Source organism: Centrocercus urophasianus, unplaced genomic scaffold (genome assembly GCF_019232065.1).
Source record: "Centrocercus urophasianus isolate 14NV4802_14NV808 unplaced genomic scaffold, USGS_Curo_1.0 seq_10, whole genome shotgun sequence".
In the NCBI taxonomy this organism is placed as follows: Eukaryota; Metazoa; Chordata; class Aves; order Galliformes; family Phasianidae; genus Centrocercus; species Centrocercus urophasianus.
In genome coordinates this window covers 28,063,962-28,076,033 of record NW_024884142.1, presented here as the reverse complement: position 1 = coordinate 28,076,033, position 12,072 = coordinate 28,063,962, and the positions used below count along the sequence as shown (strand labels likewise).

At 40.6% G+C, this 12,072-nt stretch overlaps 1 non-coding gene across 1 annotated transcript; it reads left to right on the top strand.

Moving 5' to 3' along the window:
• Positions 1-10,147: 10,147 nt before the first annotated feature.
• On the top strand, positions 10,148-10,219 carry TRNAE-CUC. The gene has a single exon. It is a non-coding gene; the product is annotated as a tRNA-Glu (tRNA).
• Positions 10,220-12,072: the final 1,853 nt, after the last annotated feature.

Below are 12,072 nucleotides of genomic sequence, written 5' to 3'. Positions count from 1 at the left end.
GAACAAAGCTACCACAGAGCTGCTGCAGCTGCTCTACTCTAGCCTTCATCTAGACTTTCTTCTGAGAAAGTCCTTTGGTTCTGCAGCATACAAGAGGTTTCCTCCTGACTCAGTTTTAACAAGTTCCTTACTATGGGAGTGGTGAGGTGCTGGAACAGGCTGCACAGAGAGGTTGTGGATGCCCTGTCCCTAGTAGTGTTCAAGGCCAGGTTGGATAGGGCCCTGGGCAGCCTGGTCTAATTTTAAATGTGGAGGCTGGTGGCACTGCCTGTGGTAGGGGGATTGAGCTTCACGATCCTTGAGTCTCGAGCCATTCTGTGATTCTGTGATTTAGAGTGTTGTACACCAGAGCAGTTAAAGATGCATGGTTTTCAAGACTTCTAGTGCAACTATGATTGAATCTCCCATCTCTCTGTGCGTTTGCTCTGAATGGACAGCCTGCTGCTACATCAGATGCAGAACTGGGAGCAATGAAGATTTCATCAAGGAAGATCTCATGCTTTCCCTTCCTTTCAAGATGTCACACAACTGACCATGAGCAGATAACACAGCCAACATCTTTTTTGCGTGCAAAGCCATGAGAACATGGTGATTTATGCACACATATCACTGTTCCTGTTGTTATTATTATGCAAGTAGCATATAGTGCATATAATGCATTAAGAATATTTTTATATTCTAAAAAATGCATTATTTCCAGTTCCTTTAAAAACACCAACTGGAAAAGTAAGGCAAATGCAATGGGGAAAGCAATATTCTGTAACATGTGGTGTACTGCTTATCCAAGCAAGTGGCATGTTACTACTGGAAACCTCCCACACTGTGGCACGTCAGTGCTGGGAAGCTGGTCTAAGCTCTCGTTCCAGCAAGCAGAATGCCACCAAGCACTTCAGGGAGGTGTGATATGAGCTAAAACAGCCCAAAGGGGGTTCTGCTTTGAAGCAGTTCCCAGCACACATAGCAATGAATACTGGTAATCATTCCAGGAAAAAAAGCACCTTTCAGATTATTTGTTCCCTTCTCAGAAGGAAGTAAAAATCTTCATCTCATCTTCCTCCTCCTTATGGAATTTTAGGCACTTGTGTTTATTGCCTGAATTTGGAAAATAGAAATGTCAGCAAAAGAAGCTCAGCAAAATCAAAAATTACGGTTTGGAAAAAGAATTCCTTCTCTTTTTGTCACTGCAGAGAAATACAGAAAATCTCTTAATCAGAACACTGGATTCGAGTTCTGAAATTTTGCAAGGATAGTTTCTACTGCTTTGGCTTCCCTGAGAAAATCAGTGGAAAATGTGACCACACCTGGAGAAAATTCTATTCTGTATATCTTCTAAAGAAATGAACTGGAATTGGAGAGCCTGATGGGTCTATCCTTTCCCAGCAGGCTTACAGTTCTCATTAGTTCACACTTTTCTTTCCTAGGGATAGCAAGAACATGGTCTGTTTCAGGAATTAGGCTTCTCTAGCAATTGTGTTTTCCAGCTGCTCAGGGTTGGAATAGACACTTTTCTTCTGTGCTGTGCAGTGCTCCTGTGGTAACTTCCAGGCTGAACAGAAATAAGTCTGGCTGATTTTTGTACGGAAGACCCAAAAAGATGGATTAGGAGGAACAAATACACACTGAAATGGAGTGAGATGAAACTGGAACTGTTGAAGAAAAGCTGAAATCAATGTAAGGGTATGTGCCTCAAAGAGCAAAACATGACCATTTGTTTTGGCACCAGTCATGGTTCAAAGAGGATAGTTATTGAGAAATCTGCCTCAAAGAGAACTCATAAAAGAGGGATATGCAATGCAAAAGTCATAAGAGACAGAACACAGTGATTTCCAGGAAAATTTAGCAAGAAGATCAGAAGAGCAAAATTAGAACATGAGTTTCTTCGGAGTTCTACTAATAAAAGCAGAACAAACTTGACCAAAAAACATGCCTACTGTGCAGTCTTTTGTGTAACTCTAAAAAGAGTAGATTGAAACTTATCTAGTCTGTAATACTTGCGTGAAAATATTTCACAATGAGAGCAAAGCAACAAAGTCTGGTCTGGTTGGGGTCCCTGAAGAAGAAATGTGAAATTTTCCTTCTCTGTTCCTAAAGCCCTTTTCACCATTTGCCTTAGTTTAACTCTTGTTCACAGACAGAAATGGAGATTTTCAGTTCAAAAACTGAAATGGAAATGAGACTGAGATTTGACTGGGACAAAGGTGAAGGAACAGAGAAGATGGGGGACTCCGGAGCTGAAAAAGGTGGTAGCAGATACCCATGAGGGAATACTGGGAAGGATGTAGAAACAGTGTAGATGGGAGATAGTGGGAATTATCTTCATTAAGAGAAACACTGAAAATTGATGAAGAGCAATTGAGTTAAAAAAGGCCAGGATCAGCTGAGTAAGAGAAATAATACATTAGGGAGAGAAGGGCAAAGGAGAGGAGTGAAATTTGAGCATGGAAGAGAAAAAAATGAGGCTGTATCTAATGCTAGGGAGGAGAAATAAATGCAGAAACAAAAGTTACTGATCCACAGTGAGAAGGCGGTGAGGGCAAGAGGAGTTGGAAAGGCAGGGCAGCCACTGGCAGGGCAGCCAGCAGCACATCAGTTACACAGCACTGTGTCTGTGCAAGTAAGTATGCCTGCCTAATGCAGTTGCACTTTGAGAGCCCAGCAGCTTCCCAGGCACCAACTCTGATTTTTTGTTTTCCTTTCTAAAATACTGGAATCAAAACAGTTGAATGTTTACCATTCTTCCCAAGATGACAAAAAAAAAGAGAGAGTTTTCTGAACAAATTCAATTAATCTAGCCTGATTTTGTATTTTGTTGACCTAACTGGTCTTGTTGGGTGCTGGCTGTTTTTTTGTTGTTTTGTTTGTTTGTTTGTCTGCTTCTTTCCTTGTGTGATTTAAGTGTTTGTTTAAATTTTATTTTGTCCGTGTGCTGGGACTCTCAGAGAAAAAAAGGACCAGTTTTCTGTGTTGTTGTGTTTGTGAGTATTGTCATACATAGTACAAAGTCCAGCAGGGAAAACTGGTGGTATTCAGCTCCAGTTTCTGTCAGAGCCACCGACATCAACACAATGCAATCATGCTCACAGCCACCCACCGTGAGAAGGTGCAGATGTCCTGTCTCATTTCATTGCCGTTCTGCAGGAGCCCTAGCTGAGAATTTTGGGAATTCAGCCCTTCTGCTGTCTAATACTATTCCTTCTCACATCAAACACACCACTCCTGAGAGGACAACTTATGTACCTGAGCTTAAAACTAGCTGTACAAATATTTCAATGAGTTAAGTCTGACAGCGCAAGTACCCATGTACAGCGAGCACTTCAGGGTCAGAAGTTCAGGGAGAAGGAACTCATCAAATTCAGCACTCCTTTGATTTTGAGGAAAATACCTCTGCTTTTTAAGACTTGTGCCAAAACACACAGGTTTGTGGGAGCCATCGGTCTCCTGGATAGCCTTCCTCCAAACTGCAGGGAAAGAGGACTTTATTGCTCTTCATCACACAATAGAAAGTCACAATGGTGCTCTGAGCTCTGCATTCTGTGTCTTCTTCTTCCATACTTAAGAGACCCACTGACCTAGTGGGACCCAAGAGGACCAAGCCAGGTAATTGAGTCTGGCAAATATTCTTAGGGAGGAGTCTTGAGTTGTCCTCATGACAAATCCTCTCCAGTACCAATCCTTTCATTACAGCAAATTCAAGCATAAAGAACACTGACAAGAGTTGCTGGTCCATAACCATGAATAGTGGCTGCAGTCTTATGGCATGTGTAATGGGTTTGTTAAACTATGACTCTTTGCTTGCAGGGAATTCTACATACCTGTCTGCACGTAACACCATGTCTACAAGGGCATTTCAGATGTGCCTCTTGTATCACTGAGAAACAAGCATACTATTTAGCCATAGCGTTGAAATGCTGCAAGTCCTGTGAAAATCCATTTTGGGTCCATGCTACATAAACTCCACCATTTCAGAGGCAAGGTATTTTTTTTTCATAAATCCTTTTAAGGTAGTCACTGCACAGGGACAAGTTTTGCCTTTCCAGAACGACGACTTCAGCAACACTCAAAATACTGGAAAACCAAGAAATATCACACTGCAATGTACAGCCATGCTGCCTTCACTCTGTTCCCTTTCTATCCTGTTAAGGCCAGCTATAACCAGAAAGAATTATTTGAAAGCACTGTATGGGTTTAGTGATAGGAAATACAGTTACGATTCGACATAATGCATACAAGATCGATGTGGTCAAGGGCTCATGCAGTTCAGCACAGGCAGATTTTGAAGGGCTAAGTGGTTAAACATAAGGCAAACAGAAGTAGATCCTGTTCAGCTCTGTGCTGCATTTGTCTCCTGTATTTACACCTGGACATGGCTGAGGAGAGTTAGGACTGCAGCACTGTGTTTCTGTTTCTGAGATGCCAACTGAGTTGTTCTTAATAGAAACAACATTGCATGACTGTACACCACCACAGTGCATCCTAACCACTGCATTGAAGCATTTTGTTTGCTGAAATTCTTAGAACTATTTTTTAAACACAAGAGAATTATTTTCCTTAAGGGATGAATGAGCACAAGAAGATTTGAGATACTGCTGTAGCGGGGTAACAGTAAAGATATCCATGGGCTGTTTTCTACTTCACATTTTGTTACTGAGAGAACAGTAGTCAGAAGGAAATAGGAAAATTATATTAATCAATACATTAAACTGTGATGTCAGCAGTCCTTAGAGCATTGAAGAATACACCTTTTGCAATAATTTCTATCATTCCAAGAATGAAGTCACAGACTGAAGAAAATACTATAAATTGACTGGCATTTGAAGCTTGTGTATTACAGCCATAATTTCATCCCTGACAGCTAAGTTTCAGGCTTCTCTGCTATTTCTAACTCCAGTGCTTTTTGCTCTGACAGAGAGCATCATGGCAGTGTCAGTGGGTGACTCTGGGTTCACACAGCCCCAGGGCTGGTGAATGGAGAAGGCAACCACCCTCTTTGTCCATTGGTACCTGTCGTTTACAGTTCCATCTGCTGTATTAATGCACCTTCCAATACTGATGAATAAACAAAGCTGAATGTGCATTTACATCAGTATTTGTATATATATATGTATATATTTGTATATATTTGTATATATTTGAAGATGGTCAAGGCTTAGGATGCTGGTATGCATCTTCTTTCTACCATAGCTTTACTCATCAACAGGCATAAATATGTATTACGGTTTTCCTAGAGCAATGGAGTCAGTAAAGCTGTGAAACTTATGGAAGGCAACAGGGATAAAGACAGAGCCACTGCAGACAGCTGAAGCAGAAGTACAGCCTGGCAAAATAATGGCAAAGGGCGAGCACTGCAGAAGAGTCCATTATATTCTGCTTTGAGGCAGGGCTGGCTTTACCTTTGCCACCATCACAAAGCAATCTCATTTCCTTCCTCTAAATCATTTCTGTAAGCTTCTTCATATTCTTGGGATCTCTTCTGGACTCTTTCTGTTTTTGCTCTTGCTCTACCAGATAACACCCATCAGATGCCATGTGTTCAGTGTCACTCCAAGACACTGACCTCCATTTTTTCCTTCTATAGTCATGAGCATGATCTAATCTTACTAATGATTTTTTTATATATCCTTGAATAAAATTTCACTTTTTAATCACTACATTCTATGGCTGTGCATGATTCCTTCCTGAAGTGCCGACAGACAGATATGTTCCATTACACATGAAAGTCTTCTGTCTAAATTTAGCTCTTTATACATGGCTTTATTGAGTTTCATCTCACTGAAAACCACTTTACATTCCTGTCCTTCTTTGTGATTTCTCTTTCCTCATGTTGATGTCATTCTCAAATCTTATGATCACACTCTCCATTCCATCATCTCAGCTATTAAGCATAATCTTGAGGCTGCTAATGACTCTGACCGCTGTAGGACCACACTTCAATGTCCTTGAAGTGAAAGCGAATCCTTGATTAACTCCTATGAAGAGGACTTCATCAATCAGCAATTCACCTACTTTTAGTGATTGCATCTGCAGGATATGTCCCCACTTTGGCTACAAGGATCTAGATAAAATAGCTCTGTAGAGCCTTACTAAACTCAAAATGAATCATATCAACCCCTCTAAGCCACAAGGCCAGCTACTTTGACAAAGAAAGAAGTAGGCTCCTTTGATGGGTTGCATTATTTACAGATCTATGCAGGCTTTTTTTATGCCCTATTATTCTGTAGATCCATTCTTTCAGTGGATTGAAACTGGGATGATGGACATGTAACTTTCCAGGTTTGATTTTTTTTCCTTCTTTTTAAAGACAATCTTGTTTTTCTTCTTCCACTTCTCTTCAACAGACAGATGTAATGTATGCCTTGTCAGAACTAATTTTCTTTCTCTTATTTGCTGTTCTTGTATCCCCTTCTTAAATGAATGCAAATAATTAAATGATTGCAATTAATCCTTCCTCACCAAGCTGAGGCAAAGAAAGCATGTAACATTTCTGCATATTACACATAAATCGCTGTTTTCTTCTTCTTTTCTCAAATTGGTGGTAGACCTAAACTTCTTTTTGCCTTTCTCTTACTATTAATCCAGTTAGCACATCTCTTTCTTAGTTCCCTTTCTTTCCTTGCACTCTGTACCTCTTTTAGTCCTGTACATGATGATTTCAATTCTGCCTACATCTTATACTATCTCTTTTCCTTTTTTCTTTTCCCTGTATTTTTCAGGATATCTTTTGGATTTTCAAGTTTCTAAAGAGCTTATGAGACAACTGTATTTGTCTGTTTTTAATTCTTTTTTTTTTTTTTTTTTTTTTTTCCTTTGCAGTGGGATAGTTTGCCACATTTTACACAGCCTCTTTTAGAAGCTGTCAGTCTTCTGCACTTCTTCATCTTCAAAGATGTTGGTTTTATTCCGAAGTTCTTCCCATCAGTTTCTCAGTCTGCTTTTTTGTAGTCTGTAACTTATTCTGTTGTGTTTATGTTGGGTTTTGTTTATTTGTTTGATTGGTTCTGTTTATTTATTTATTTATTTTTGGCAGTTGATTCCTTAGACTAATGGATATTATCATGCAAAATCACTTTCAGGGAAATTATCTTCCACTCTTGAAAATTTTTCATCCATTTTCAAAACCAAACTGAACCAACCTATAAACTGAAACCTCCCACTGCCAGCCTTGTGGCCATTTTTGGCTGGTTACTAAGATCAGTACAATATTTGCTTGATTTGTTGATTTTTGCTATGTTGTCCTCACCTCCCCCTTTTATCTTCATTCAGAGATGACCAAAAAACGTTCAACTGTGTGCGGCTCTGGTCACCTCGTGGCTCTGCGTGATGCCTTCCAGCCAGGGCCATGATTTCTATCTCCTCACTGAGCATAAAGGTTGCTTACCTTCAACACATTTCACAGCTACGTAATTGTCCTTAAAGAAGTTTAACTGAGGAGAAGAAAAAAAGAAAAAGGACCATCCTTCTAACTGAAGGTGTCCATCAGTCTTGTGCTTTCTGTTCTAAGGTGCTACCTTAGATACAGATCTCTGGAGTGGGTTCACACAACTACATGGACCCCTCCATGTAGTTTTCACTAGAGATCCTTGATGGATTCCTGAGGTACTCTGTTGACAGATCTTTTTCTTATTGTGTGCTTCCCCATTCTGAGTTTTTCTAGGATTGTCACTTGACAGTTTTCCAGCTGGTCCCACTGTTTCTCAGTGGACTTTTGGATTGGTGTTGGAAGTACTGTGCCTTCCACAAGAGCCATGCCTCCAGGGCTTCTGCTTTTGTATGTTCAAAGATAAAATGATTTCTGTCAGACCAATTGGTGTGTGTTTGTACCGTATCCAGTTGTGAATGGACATAATATACTATTTTTGTTACAGTTGTTTCAGGTTTGTGTTTACTTTCAAATATAATTTATTCAGTAATTAGTATTTTCTGTGGTAGGAAACACGGAGATGTGCCTCTTAGCTGTGGAGAAGATCTAAAATTACTCAGCAAGTTGCTGTTTTTCAAGAAATATACCTTCAAGGGCAAGTTCCTGTATTTCGGTGGGTTTCAGCATGTCGACAGCTTACTGTGGAGTAGCTGCTTAATGCTTATCACCTGATTACTGACAAGCATCTGAGCATGTGTATATTCTGAGGAAAATGTGAGATAATTTAAATTTGCATAGCTAGTTGGTTTTCCTTGACATCATTGCACTATATCTTGCTCGTATGTGTGAGCTCAAATAGTGGGCTTGAGTGATTTCAAATAGTGCTCAAGTAGGTTAGAATTTAAACAAGAGATTTTAATTTTGGTACCTGATGTACACAGTATCAGAGACCAGATACAGTGCTATATATAAATGGTATAATCAATGTTTTTTCTTTGGTGCCAAAAGCTAAGAACAAAGAAAGCGTTTGAGACTGCATGGAGAACTCTGGAACTCCAGTCCTATGAAAATGAATTGTTTAATACTGCACATAAAATTATAAGATTCCACCTCAGAACGGTTTCAACTAATAAATCACTCCCAAACCACATTCCTCATTTCCACATTATGCTAAATTGAAAATATTTCAGACTACTTAATATTTGGGTTTTTTTTTTTTTTTGTCTTTCAGAAGAGACTTTTCTTTGTGGCATAATAACACCTTTATTTTTTTTATACTTCTGTGATTACATTTGCTCTTTCAACTGATTGCACAGGATTAAAAGTGGCTGTATGGTCTGATTGCAGCGTATTTTCTTTCAAGAGCAGTATTTGCTTTAATTAAAAATGCATACACACAGGTAGAAATTATGCTCACACCTGCAACTTTAAAATATTTGAGAAAGAATCAAATCCTTAAGTTTGTCTTTTGTTTAGAATGAAAATAGCTCATTGATTTATGGCAAATAAAACAAAACAAAACAAACAAAAAAAACAAAACACCAACAACAAATATTTCAGTAACTGCTTCTGTATGTAAGTACACTATTTATTTTTTTCACCACAAGCATCTTCTACTCTTGTTTTTTTCAGACACAATAGCCTAAGCCCTTGTGATGTCTATGAATGAGCTGCTGGTAACTCACTGCTTCCAGCTCTCAGATATCTCACAAATCCACCAGCTAAAAGAATCGATACCAGAATATCTGAAAATGCAATAGAAAATAATTATGAAGTCTTATGAGACCATAAGTCTTTGGTGTTCCCTTTCCTGGCCTCGAGTTTCTCAAAGTCTTCTCAAAGTTTGAGAAGCACTTGAAGTATAATACTTTTTAGTCAGGAGCATCTTTAAATGATTTCTGCCTCTAAAACAACCTTTGCTGGGAAATATGTTTCTTTAGAATGGTGTTTATGCTCTCCAAATCATAATTTGAATTGATCTTAACAGTGTGAATCTTGTCCTTCCAAGAGCACAATACTTTCCAGATTACTGCAGCAAATCCTGAAAACAAGTGTTTTTCTTTACTTGGCTGTAGGCTATGGAAGAACTCAGCACCTGGAATATTCAAAAATGCAGTTCTCTTTTTATTCCTGCCCATCCTTGCACTCTCACCTTCCTTCAGGAAGAGACCATGTCCTCTTTGTCCCTCTAGAGGGTCCTACTTTGGAATCTTCTAGATGCTTTAGTGCTCTTGTTTATGCTGCCATCTCCCAATCTTGCCTTTTTCCTACTCTTGTCAAAACAGCCACTTTAAATAAAAATTCAAATGATATTTCATTTCTAAGGAAGAAAAATCCTCTGGAAGTGAGAAGTCAGGGGCATTTGCACTGGTGTTTATAACCATATAGCAAGCTTTTTTGTTTGCTGTCTTGTGCTGAGCTAAGCTTAAAAGGAAAGAAAAATATAAGAGAAGGGGGAGGGTACTACTCCAGACAGGATCTCTCAAGTAACCAGCACCCCAGGTAGAAGGTTTCACATCGATATTAGCTGGTGGAAAGCTGCTCACCCTCCCTCAGCCCTTTCCATTTGTGTTCCTTTGTCATCTGCCTTTGTCCTTGCCAACTTCGAGTTGCCACTCACCTTGTGGCAAAATCTCCCTCACATCTCCTAACCCAAACCACCACTCTTTCACTTAGGCTGCTATACCTATAGTTTATCTTATTTGTTTCCTCTTTCACGATGAAATATTTTGTCCAGGAGAAGAGATTGTATGATTTCTCCTGAAAGACAAAAAAGTAAATATTAAGTAGTCCCTGGTGGTCTAGTGGTTAGGATTCGGCGCTCTCACCGCCGCGGCCCGGGTTCGATTCCCGGTCAGGGAAGCTATCATTTTCAAAGCCTTTGACATGGTCTCTCACCACATCCTTCTCTCTAAATTGGAGAGGCATGTATCTGAAGGGTGGACTGTTCAATGGATTAAGAATTGGCTGGCTGGATGCAGCCAAAGGGTTGTGATCAATGGTTCTGTATCAGAGTGGATGCTGGTCACAGGCAGTGTCCCTCAGGGGTTGGTCTTGGGACCGGCGCTCTTGAGCATCTTCATCAATGACATCGATGATAGCATCAAGTGCACCCTCAGCAAGTTTGTAGATGACACCACGCTGAGCAGTGCAGTCTATACATTGGAAGGGAGGGAAGCCATCCAGAGGGACCTGGACAGGCTGGAAAAGTGGGCCCACGTGAACGTAATGAGGCTCAACAAGGACAAGTGCAAGGCCATTGCAGCTGTTTATACAGACTGAGCAAAGAACCCTTTGAGAGCAGCCCTGCAGAGGACTTGTGGGTCCTGGTGGACAAGAAGCTGGACATGAGCCAGCAGTGTGCGCTTGGTGCCTGAAAGACCAACTGTGTTCTAGGCTGCATTAAAAAAGGGGTGGCCAGCAGGGAGAGGGAGGTGATTGTCCCCCTCTACTCGGCTCTTGTGAGGCCCCATCTGCAGTGCTGCGTCCAGGCCTGGGGCCCCCAGTACAGGAAAGATACAGAGCTTTTGGAACTTGTTCAGAGAAGGACCACTAAGATGATCAGAGGGCTGGAGCACCTCTCCTATGAGGAAAGGTTGAGGGAACTGGGCTTGTTTAGCTTGGAAAACAGAAGGCTCTGGAGAGACCTCATTGAGGCCTTCCAGTACTTGAAGGGAGCTTATAAACAGGAGGGGGAATGACTGGTGACAAGGGTGGATAATGATAGGACAAGGGGGAATGGTTTTAAACTGAAACAGGGGAGGTTTAGGTTAGATATTAGGAGGAAGTTTTTCACCAAGAGGGTGGTAAAGCACTGGCACGGGTTGCCCAAGGAGGCTGTGGATGCCCCATCCCTGGAGGCATTCAAGGCCAGGCTGGATGTGGCTCTGGGCAGCCTGGTCTGGTGGTTGGTGACCCTGCACATAGCAGGGGGGTTGAAACTTGATGATCATTGTGGTCCTTTTCAACCCAGGCCATTCTATGATTCTGTGATTCTATGATTCTATGAGGAGCTACAAGATATGGTTTAGTAGCTTGTGGTACTGGGAATGGGAGAGTGGTTGGACTAGATGATCTTGCAGGTCGTTTCCAACCTTGCGATTCTATGATTCTATGATTCTATGATTCTATGTTTCCTCCAGGAGAAAAGACAGAATAGAGGTTCCTGTTAAGTCTGTACGTGGGATAACTTCTTTAGGAGCAAATGTTCCTACTGCTTGTCTTGTGCAAGAGGCTGAATGTCAACTGTACCCTGAAGCTGTTTTTTACCTCACTTGGAGTCTGTGAGAGAGCTGAAGCTACATACAGCTTTTGGGGCTTTGCGTTTGAATCATTTCTCATTCTTAATTCTGATGTTTTGTGAGACAACTATAAAGAGAAATAAACCCAAACCAACCAAGAACATGTTAATTGCATCCTCTTCTCTACTTCCAGTGAAGGAGATAATGTATCAAATACTTTAAAAACAATCCCAATTGGCCTGTTACCTCTTTCCTGAAGAAACCTACAGGTAGTGTATTCATTCAAGACTCACAATAACAATATTAGACAATGTCCATAATCTCCCATTTCTCAGGCTCTCCTTTTTACCGAGTCTCTCCTGGTCCTTCTAATGAAGCTATTGTTAAGTTTGCATCAGGAGCCCAGACAAGCACAGGTGCATTCTCACTGCAAAAGGAAAACAGAATTTCAGAATCCAGTAGAGGTACAATAGC